This window comes from Tamandua tetradactyla, chromosome 2 (assembly GCF_023851605.1).
Source record: "Tamandua tetradactyla isolate mTamTet1 chromosome 2, mTamTet1.pri, whole genome shotgun sequence".
Lineage (NCBI taxonomy): Eukaryota > Metazoa > Chordata > Mammalia > Pilosa > Myrmecophagidae > Tamandua > Tamandua tetradactyla.
In genome coordinates this window covers 150,359,152-150,370,760 of record NC_135328.1, presented here as the reverse complement: position 1 = coordinate 150,370,760, position 11,609 = coordinate 150,359,152, and the positions used below count along the sequence as shown (strand labels likewise).

The following is an 11,609-nucleotide window of genomic DNA, read 5'->3' as shown; positions in this document are numbered from 1 at the left end:
ATAACATTTAATATGAGAAAGTTTTCTGTGCCTGCAGACAAGTTTATTAGGCTTGGGTGATGGAGAAGAGGATGAAAAAAATATTCTGAAACAGAATACAAAAATCCAGGCCTGGACTTTTAGCTTAGCCTCAAACGGTTTATTTACCCAAGAGAGCTACAGCCTTCATTGATACTTGGCAGCAGCTATCATAATCACTGCCATTAAATAAGTAGCCACTGTATATGAGGCTCTTGACATATATGATTTTTACTTAGGAAGGGAGGTTACTTCACAGACGAGGAAAATAGAGGATAATAGAGGTTCATAATTTATCCAAATCACAGGAGCAATAAATATTGAAATTGGGCTTTGAACTTTAGTTCTGCTTGACTCAAAAAACTCATTCTCTTTCCATTTACCACTCCACCTTTGCTCAGTGAAGAGGTCTTCATCCTCCTTGAAGTTATAAAGGAAAAAGTCTAGATGCCCTCAGGATGGGGAGTTTCTTAGGGCCAAACTCCAAGATTGAGGGCTCATTCATTGATTTGGTTGTCCCCAGTGCTTGCGAGATCATAAGGGATTCTCCAAATGGAGAAGTTGAAATTTTCCCCCTTTCTCTCCATTCCCTCAAGGGGACTTTGCAAGTACTTCTTTATTCACTGTTCAAATCACTCTGGCATTTAATGGGAAATATGGGAGTCAAGAAGGAGAGAAGAAGCAAAAGCAGCAGAAAGACTATTTGAACAAATAAAGACCCAAACTTCACAAATTTGATATAAAACACTAATCTATACACCTAAGAATCTCAAAGAGATCCATACCTAAACACATTATAGTTAAACCATTAAAATACAAAGAGAGAGTCTTGAAAGCAGTAAGAAAAAGGTGACTCACCATGTAGAAGGGATCCTCTATAAGATTAACAGACGATTTCTCATCAGAAACCATGGAGGCCAGGAAGAAGTGGTATGATATATCAAAAGTGCTGAAAGATAAAGACTGTCAACCAAGACTTCTATATCCAGCAAAATTGCCCTTCAAAAATGAAGGGGTACACAGGTGGTCCAGTGGTAAAATGCTTGCCTTCCATGCAGGAGACCTGGGTTCAATTGCCAGACCAGTACCAACACCACCCCCCAAAATGAAGGAAAAATTAAAGCAGATTTTTAAAAAGACACAGAGAATTCATCATTAGTAGATCTGCCCTATAGAAAGTACTAAGGAGAATCCTTCAGGTGGAAATGAAAAGACACTAGACAATAATTTGAATCCACATGAACAAATAAAGAGTACCAACAAAGCTAACAATATCAGTAAATAGAAAAGGGGTATACATGTATTTTTGGTCATTTTTCGTCTCTTCAGATTTAAAAGACAGCTGCATAAAATGGTAATTATAGCATTGTGTTGATAGACATAATAAATGAAGATGTAACACATATGACAAAATTAGCACAAAAGAGAGGGGAAGTGAATGGAACTATATTATAGCAAAGGCTTATTATATATTTAAAAAAATTTTTTTGAAAATTGACCCTTTTTAATCATTTAAAAACACAATGCAACATCACATTTCCTTTACCCTCTATAATTAAGGTATATCCAAACATTAAAAGACCAACAGATGACCCCCTGCCCAGGAGCAAGCAATTAAAATGAGATGCTGAAGACACATGAAGGTGAAATCTAGAGATCAAAGTTCCAGCTGTAAGTCTCAAGTCTTCCATCCAAACACTCTCCAATGTTTTTTGTTGTTGTTGTTCGCATGGGAAGGTACCGGGAAATGAACACGGGTCTCCAGCATGGCAGAAGAGAACTCTGCCTGTTGAGCCACCATGGCCCGCCTTCTCCAGTGCTTTTTGTTTCAGTTTGTTAAAATGTTTCACAGAAAGTTCTTTAAAATAATTTCATTTCAGATACCAAGCTTCCATGATGATATACAGCTCCATGGAATTTGTGTTTCCATCTGATTGACAGGGATAAAAAGTAGTTTTTGTCTTTTAGTTGACAAAGAGAAGCAAAACTATCAGCCAGATTCCTTTAATAAGGAATGAAGAAAAGAAGAAGGTAAATAAAAGATAAAATCTGGGCAGGTGGTACAATGGTGGCTCAGTGGCAGAATTCTCGCCTGCCATGCTGGAGAACAGGGTTCGATTCCCAGAACCTGCCCATGCCCTCCCTGCCCCCTCCCCCCCCCCCCAAAAAAAAGCAAAGCAAAGAAAAAGATCAGGGCTATGTTGGGAGCTGGTTTCTATTTGTTTTTCTGAGGGTGTCACTTCAGAAGAGTTCAACCACATTCATGCCCCTACAGTGATTACAATTAGTAATCCTTTTTTTTTTTAAGATGATAAAAAGGAAAATACCCAGTGGACATAAGAATGGTCAAAAGTTTTTTTTTAACTGCAGGTCAATTTTTTTTTCCAAAATAAAATTACAAAATGAACATATAATTGGTATGGTAACTTGACTGGACACTCTAATTCATTCAGTCGCCCATGTAGAAAAGGGGAACGGGCATTAAGTTTTATTAGTAATGTCAGAGTAGTAACCAGACATATTAATGGCAGCTTATTTGAAGTCCAACAGTTCTTTGAATACATGTAGGAAAGCATAACTGTAGTTCTCTGACTGCCCACATTAGAACATATTCAGCTGCAACAGAAACTAAAAAGGAAGAAAAAATATTTTTATTCCAAGATTCATCTACTGGGATTTTTAAGTGCCCTTTCTTCTGTAAAACCCAAATGTGGTGATAATGTGGTAGGGGCTGCTGTGTTTTCCAGCATGAGCTCCCATCCTCTAAGGTCCTGTGAAGGAGAGCGGATTTGCCCTGGAGCCCTCATGAAAAGGAGGTGTGGTCCCATTGGGTGGAACATGTGTGGCCCAAAACCTGTGGGTGGGGGCAGAGCAAAACCTGGCTTGAGGATCACTTGGGGAGTAAGTTGAAGTAGTTGGCAGAGGCTTCTTCTGCTGCTGCTGCAGGAGGAAGAGGAAGAGTTCCTGGCAGCCCTTAATCAGGCTCTAGCTTGATTCCAGAGTCTGTGGTTCCATCCTTCTCTTTTTCTTTTCCTCTGGGCACATGGGATCTTCCCCATTTCATGTTAAGCCTGTGGCCATTGACAATCAACTTATTAAAAGATGTTCTAGCAGCCACTTCTGCAGCTTGTCCTGTGGCAAACTGGTTGAAAGCACACTGCTGTCTCTGCGCAAAAGTTATTGTCCAAATCTCTACAGACTGGTAGAAATGTTTTCTTAGATCTGTCTCAATAATGGTATCTCCCAGATCACCAACATATAGTATGGTGATGGTCTTGTCCTCTGGTAGGTCCAGATGAGGCATTGTTGGAGCCTGCTTTAGAAGCTTATCTGCCACAGGATCACTGATTCCATAATATCGGCCTTTGATGTTCTGATCAGCAAGGGCGTCATCTGGGTTTTAACAGGCTTCTCATATCTGTATGGACACTGCTCTCCTCTCTTACATTCTCCTTTCAGCTAGAAGAAGCAAATATGGGTCAATTCCATTTATAGTAAGGTGTGGTCTGGGCCAGTTTGAGTAGTATGTCACTGGTAGGATGTGGCTTTCCCCAGCATACCAACTGGCCGTAATCCATCAGAGTTAGAAATCTCTCTCTCCATATTCTTTGTTGACATCTGATTTTGGCATATCATCCTTAAAAGACAATCCTGCATTATGAATCTGGGTGGGCAGGCCATATTCTAGGTCCAAGAGGCAGGTTTAGCAGACATTCTTCAATTTGCTGCAGCTATGGCAGACTTCAGTCTTGAAACACATGTGAATTCCAGGGCACCAGTGAAACACTGTGAATGGCCTGACATATTTTCTGTTCCTTTGTGCACTTTTCTTTGGTCATTTGGATATACTGAATTTCTCTAAGACACATCTGGCATAGCCTGCATCCTTCCAGTTCTGCCTCTTATAGTTGTTGGATCCCAGAGAGGTTGCCATTTTGAGAGCGTCTGGAGGCAGCAGCTTTCTAGTTGGGAGAGAGGACCTGCTTATATATTCTTAAAATTAAGTTGGCATTAATCTGAACTAGATTGTTTTAAATTATGATGTTAACTTAATACCCAGGAAAATCCCTTAAAAATAAAAGCTCAAAAACATAGTAAAAGAAACAAGAGAATTTAAAGGGTATACTAGAAAATGCTATTTAACAGAAAAGAAAGCAAAATGGACAGAAAAACAAATATCATCCTTAAAATGACATAGAAAATAAATGTAAAAAAGGAAAACATAAATCCTAACTTGCCAGTAATTATATTAAATACAAAAGGATTAAACATTCTAATCAAAAAGCTGAGATTGACAGAATAGATTAAACATTTTTTCCAACTATATATTGTCTACAAGAGACACACTTTAGATTCAAAGACATAGACAGGCTGAAAGTAAAAGGATGGAAAGCAAATTGTTCTAGTTTGCTAGCTGCCAGAATGCAATATACAAGAAATTGAATGGCTTTTAAAAAGGGGAATTCAATACATTGTTAGTTTACAGTTCTAAGGCTGAGAAAATGTCCCAGTCAAAGAAAATCTATAGAAATGTCCAATCTAAGGCATCCATCCAGGGAAAGATACCTTGGTTCAAGAAGGCTGATGAAGTTCAGGGTTTCTCTTTCAAGTGAGAAGGCACACGGCAAACATGGTGTCATCTTCTAGCTTTCTCTCCTGGCTTCCAGTTTCATGAAGCTCCCTGGGAGGTGTTTTCCTTCTTCATCTCCAAAGGTTGCTGGCTCATGGACTCTCTGCTTCATGGTGCTGCAGCATTTTCTGCTCTCTCCCAATCTCCATTCTCCAAAATGTTTTCTCTTTTATAGGACTCCAGAAATTTATCAAGACCCACCCAAATGGATGGAGACATGTCACCTAATCCAGTTTAACAACCACTCTTGATTTAATCACATTTCCAGGGAGATGATCTAATTACAGGTTCGAGCATACAGTATTGAATAGGGATTATTCTGCCTTTACAAAATGGGATTTAGATTAAAACATGGCTTTTCCAGGGGACATACATCCTTTCAAACCATCACAGATATGCTATGCAATCAGGAGCCAAAAGACAGCTGGAGTGGAATACTCCTAACTGAAAAAATAGACTTTAAGATAAACACTGTTACTGGAGACAAAGAGCATTTTATAATGATTAAAAAGTATCAAAACATCAGCAGGATATAAAAATCATAAACATATTCCCACTTAACAAAAGCACTTCAAAATACATGAAACCTAAACTGACAGAATTGAAGGGAGAAATAAATAAATCAAGAATAATATTTGGAGATGTCAATACTTCCACTTGCCATAAAGGATAAAACAACTAGACAGAAAATCAACAAGGAAACAAAAAACTTGAAGAACACCACAAAGCTCATTTTTCTCCAGTGCATATGGAATGTTCTTCAGAAGAGACTATATATTAGGTTATTAAAAAGTCTCAATAGATTTTAAAGGGTCAAAATTATACAAAGTGCACTCTCTGATCACAATATGATGGGATTAGAAATCAGTAAGAAGCAAAAATGGAAAGTTCACAAATATGGGGATATTAAACATACTCTTAAAAAACCATGAGTTAAAGAACAAATGAAATGAATGCAAGCAAAAACACAATATATTAAAATTTATTAAGCTAAAGCATGCTTAGAGGGAAGTGAATAGCTGTAAACTGCTATGTTCAAAAGGAAGAAAGATCTTAAATTGACAACCTAAACTTCTGCTTTAAGGAACTAGAAAATAAGGGTAAATTAAATTAAAGCAAGGAAAAGGAAGGAGAAAAATGATTTGAATTAAAAAATTGAAATAGAGATTAGAAAAACAATAGAGAAAATCAACGAAATCAAATACTGGTACACTGAAAAGACTAACAAAATTGACAAGCCTCTAGCTAGATTGACCAAGAAGATGAGACACCACAATTACTAAAATCAGGAATTAAGGAGTACTCATCACTAATGATCTTACATAAATAAAAATGATAATAAGAAAAATAGGATTATAAGAAAATACTATGAAGAGTCTTATGCCAATAAACTAGGTAACTTAAATGAAATGGACAAACACAATTCCTACAAACACAAACTACTGAAATGGACTCAAGAAGAATAGATTATGTGAATAGAGCTGTAACAAGTGAAGAGATTTAAGTAGCAGTCAAAATACTTCCCACAAAGAAAAGCTTTGGTCTAGATGGCTTGACTGGTAAATTCAACCAAAAGTTTAAAGAATAATTCATGTCAATCCTTCATGAGCTCTTCCAACAAATAGAAAAGAAGGGAATGCTTTCCAACTCATTCCAGGAGGACAAAAGCCAGACAAAACATGAAAAAGAAAAGCACAGATCAAAATCCCATATAAGTATATGCAACAATCCTTTAAAAATATTAACAACTTAAATCCAACTGCACCCTAAAAAGATTACACACCTTGACCAAGTGGGATTTATCCCAGGAGAGCAAGGGTGGTTCAATATAAGAAAGTCAATCAATGGAATACACCATATTAAGGACAAATCACATATGATCATCTAATAGGTACAGAAAAAGAATTTACAAACTCCAACATCCTTTCATGATAAAAACATTCATCACAGTAAGAATAGAACAGGACTTCCCTAACTTATTAAAGGATGTTTATGAAGAACAAAGTTATGAAATCACACTTTCTGATGTCAAAACTTACTACAAAGCTATAGTAAATAAATCAGAGTGGTACTGGCATAAGGATAGACATATAGATCAATGGAATAGGATTGAGAGTACAGGAAAAACCCTGGCACTCTCAGTCAATTGATTTTTTTTTTTTTTGAGGTTGCTACAAGGATTTATTGCTCATTATTTTTGTCTTATTTTTTCATGAATACATATACTTAGAATGCCCTCAAACACTTAAAAGCCACTATCACTTTAAAAGCAGACATCTTACTAGCAAATTTATGAGCATCTACGTCATTGAAATTATTTCTTCTTACTTTAAAAAAAATAACACTGACCAACTTGCAGAAACAATTTCCCTTCTTTGTGAAGCCTGTGACTGTCAGTTGCATCTCCTATAGAAGCTCCATTGACAAATATTCTTGGGACAGTTCTTTCACCACTCATTTTATAAAGAGCATCTTGAGACTGGCTACCATATTCAAGTGTTTCCAATTCCACCACTTTACATTTTCTGTCATCGAACAGTAAGAACGTGATGTTTTTTTAAAAAAACTCACCACGATACCCTGAAATTGTTTCTTGGATCTGGTATGCAGGAGCAGTTGCTGATTTCTCCAAAGATCTGTTATTCCCCACCCTAGAAGCCACAGTTCCCGCCACCCTATGGGACTGCCTCGCTGAGCCCCTCCAGCAACTGCACCCAACCCAGCAAGCTGCTTTCCCACCAGTGCCCGTGGCAGAAGGGTGTAGTCAGAGCGGGGACTGAGGCCAGAGACCTATAGTCAGTTGACTGTTGATAAGGGTGCTAATACAATTCAATGGAGGAATCATCGCTCTTCTACAAATGTCGTTGGGACAACTGGATATTTACACGCAAAAGAATGAAGTCGGACCCTACCTCACAGAATATAAAAAAATGAAAGTGAATCACAGACCTAGATGGAAGAGCTAAAACTATAAGACTCAGGAGAAAACTTAGGCATGAATCTTTATGATCTTGAATATGGCATGGTTTCTTAGAAATGACAACAAAAACACAACTAACAAAAGAAGAAAAAAGAGATGAATTGGACATTATCAAAATTTAAAACTTTTGTGCATCAAAGGACTTAATCATGAAAATAAAACACGCTACAGGATAGGAGAAAATATTTGGAAACCACATAGACAGTAAGGGCTTAATAATCCTGCAACTCCACAACAAAAAGACAAACAAGCCAATTAAAAAGAGACAACACTCTAATTTGTCATCGTAGTACTTATTTTATCAGATAGTACCTGTTAGCATCCTGGGAGTATGAGGTGAAAGTCCCCAAGCTGAGCTCCAAGGTGAAATATGACCAATGCTAGCTCATGTTAAGCAGCCCCCTTTTTGAAACATCTTTCACAATTATCTCCAGGTTTAGCAACCCCCACCATCACCTCAAGTAACCCATTCCAAACAAAATTAGAAAGATCATTGTCCAGAAGCAAATCTGCAAATGAGAACTTCATTGCCATTCTGGTGGCATTTGATTCAGGGGTCTCATAAATCAACAGCCCTGATAAGCACCGACCCATCAACCCTTGAAAAGTCTTGAGAGAGATCCTTTTTATGGTGAAGTATACCACATTTTTGTTTACACATTAATTTGTTAATGGACACTTGGCATTGTTTCCATTAAGATTGGCTATTGTGAATAATGCTGCTATACCCATTGGTGTGCAAGTATCTATTTGGGTCCTTTTTCAATTCTTTGAGTATATATTGAAGAACGGAATTGCTTAGTCATATGGTAATTCTATGTTTAACATTTTCAGGACCTGCCAATATCATGCAGATAGTACAGAGTTCCCACATAACTCCCCCTCACACACACAGCTTTCTCCATTATTAATATTGGTACCTATGTTACAATTGATGAAACAGTATTATAATGATAATATTACCTATAGTCCATTAGGGTTCATTCTTTGTATTGTACAGTTCTATGGTTTTTTTAATTTTTTCATTCTGCTTACATATATACAAACTAAAATTTTTCATTTTATACCCTTTCAATTATATAATTTGGTGGTATTAATCACATTCATACTGCTGTGCCACTACCACCATCCACTACCAAAATTTTTCTATCAACCCAAACAGAAAGTTTAAGAGTCATTAAGCAATAACTCTCCATTCCTCACTTCCACCTAACCCCCCGGTCATCTGTATTCTTTCTGACTTTGTGAATTTGCATATTCTAAATAATTCTTATATGTTACATGAGATCATACAATATTTATTCTTTCGTGTCTGGCTTATTTCACTCAAAATGATATCTTCAAGGTTTGTCCATGTTGTTGTATTTACAGAACTTCATTCCTTTTCATGGCTACATAATATTCCATTGCATGTAGGCACCATATTTTATATATCCATTCATCTGTCTATGGACTCTTGGGTTGTTTACTTCTTTTGGAGATTATGAATAATGCTATGAACATTGGTGTGCAAATATCTGTTGGAGTCCCTGTTTTTAATTCTTTGGGGTATATACCTGAGTGGGATTGTGGGATTGTATGGTAATTCTATACTCAACTTTCTAAGGAACTGCCAAACTGTTTTCCACAATGGCTGCACCATTTTACAATCCCATGAAAAATGTATAAGTGTCTCTATTTCTCCATATCCTCTCCAACACTTATTTCCCTTTTTTTAATAGTCGCCATCCCAGTGGCTCTGAAATGGTATCTCATTGTGGTTTTGATTTGCATTTCCCTGAAGGCTAATGATATTGAACATCTTTTCATGTGCTTATTGGCCATGTGATCTTCTTTGGAGAAATCTCCATTCAAGACTTTTGCCTATTTCTTAATTGGGTAGTGTTTTCTTTTGTTGTTGAGTTGTAGGGACTCTTTATATATTATGGATATACATTTTACAAAATGTTCCAAATATTTCTCCCATTCTATAGATTGTGTTTTTACTTTCTTGATTAAGTCCTTTGATGTGCAACAATTTTAAAATTTTGATGAAGTCCCATTCATCTATTTTTTTTCTTTTGTTGTTTGTGCTTTGGGTGTAAAATCTAAGAAACCATTGCCTAACACAAGGTCCTGAATATGTTTTCCCTAATGATTTCTTTTAGAAGTTTTATAGTTTTGTTTCTATATTTAGGTCTTTGATCTATTTTGAGTTATTTTTTGTATATGGTGTAAGATAGCATCTGCCTTCATCCTTTTCCACATGGATATCCAGTGTTTCCAGCACCATTTGTTGAGACTATTATTTCTTCATTGAGTGGACTTGGCACCCTTGTCAAATATCATATAGATATGAGGGTTTTTTCTGAACTCAATTCAATTGCATTAACCTATATATTTATCCTGTGCTAGTACCATGCTGTTTTGATTAGTGTAGCTTTGTAGCAAATTTTAAAGTGAGAAGTGTGAATCCTCCCACTTTGTTCTTCTTTTTCAAGGTGGTTTTGGCTATACAGGGCCACTAGCCCTTCTTTATGAATTTGATTATGGGCTTTTCTACTTCTGCAAAGAAGGTTGTTGGAATAATGATGGCATTATTTTGAAGCTTTTGGTAGAGCTGACATTTTAAAATTTATTCTTCTAATCTATGATCATGGGATGCCCTTCCATTTATTTAGGTCTTCCTTTAATTTTTTTCAGCAATGTTTTATTGCTTTCCATTTATAAGTGCTTTAAGTCCTTGAAGAAGTTTATCCTCAGATATCTGACTCTTAGTTGCTATTGTAAGTGGAATTTTTTTCTTGATTTTCTCTTCATATTTTTCATTACAAGTGTATAGAAACACTCCTGATTTTTGCATGCTGATCTTTGTTGTTTTTTACTTTAATTTAGGTGTTTTGGTTAAATTAACTTTTCGATTTCTAACAAATTTTCAATTTACATACCTTTGGTTGAGGATCCAATTCTTACTGTGAACAATGAGCATCTACAGAAGAAATGTCATGGCTCCAAAAGGCCATGTGGTAGTTTTAAGCTGTATATACCCCAGTGCCGCGTCCTCTTTTTCCTCCCCGGTTTGACACGGTTCCCTGGAAGGAAGGGCAGTAGGCAAGGCCTTCAACGCCCCAAAAGAGGACGAGGCATAAAATGGTGTAATAGAAAAATACTGGGATTAACGACACTAATTGTGTGTTTCTTGTTGCTGGTTGTGCTCCAAGCATTATATCAAAACGAATCAGAAAGCAAAAGAATTGGAAAAAATGATACAAATTGTAGAAATTGCAAAACCTTGTTAATGACTGTTTGGAAAAAATTAGGTTGGGACGCCCCCATTAAGCAAGTCATGCTGCAGATACAGCAGGCAGAAGTGCTTTTAGAACAAGTCACAGAAAAGTACCCCATAGAAAGTAAACACTTACAATTAAAAAACCCTGCATTGAGCCATCCTAGAAATTTACTCCCCACCACGGCACCGGTCCATTGCTATAAAACAATAAAAAATCTAAGTAAACAATGTAACCTTTTAATCAAAACAAGCTAACCTTTAACCAGATTAAAATAGGTCTTGACATATTGCCTCACCTGTAGAAAAATAGGAAAAGAAAGTCTAAACTCAGAAAACTGCAAACACAATGTCTGCGGTTTAAGCCAATATCTTGCTGCTATTAAAATCTTGTGTAAATGTTCCTAAGAAAATCAGAATGTGTACTTTCGCTTTGCTTTCCTGAACCTGTAACTTTACCTAAAACGTAAGCCATGACACAACCATGATTCTGTGATACCTGTTTCCTTGCCAAGAATAAGGGTATAAAATCAGTTAAGCAAAAATAAATCTAAGCAACTCTTCTCAGAAAAAAATTCTCTAAGCTGTCTCTTGGTGTTCTTCTCGCGCCGATGACCCTCCACACCTTCAAGCCCGTTCCCTCTGCTGCGGCTGGACCGCGGCACCCCAGAAGAGGTAATTTTTAAAAATCCACTCCTGTGGGTATAGACACATTG

General features: G+C 36.8%; 1 pseudogene; it reads right to left on the bottom strand.

The window, feature by feature from the left end:
• Nucleotides 1-2,654: 2,654 nt before the first annotated feature.
• On the bottom strand, nucleotides 2,655-4,060 carry LOC143662636 (pre-mRNA-splicing factor RBM22 pseudogene; annotated as a pseudogene).
• Nucleotides 4,061-11,609: the final 7,549 nt, after the last annotated feature.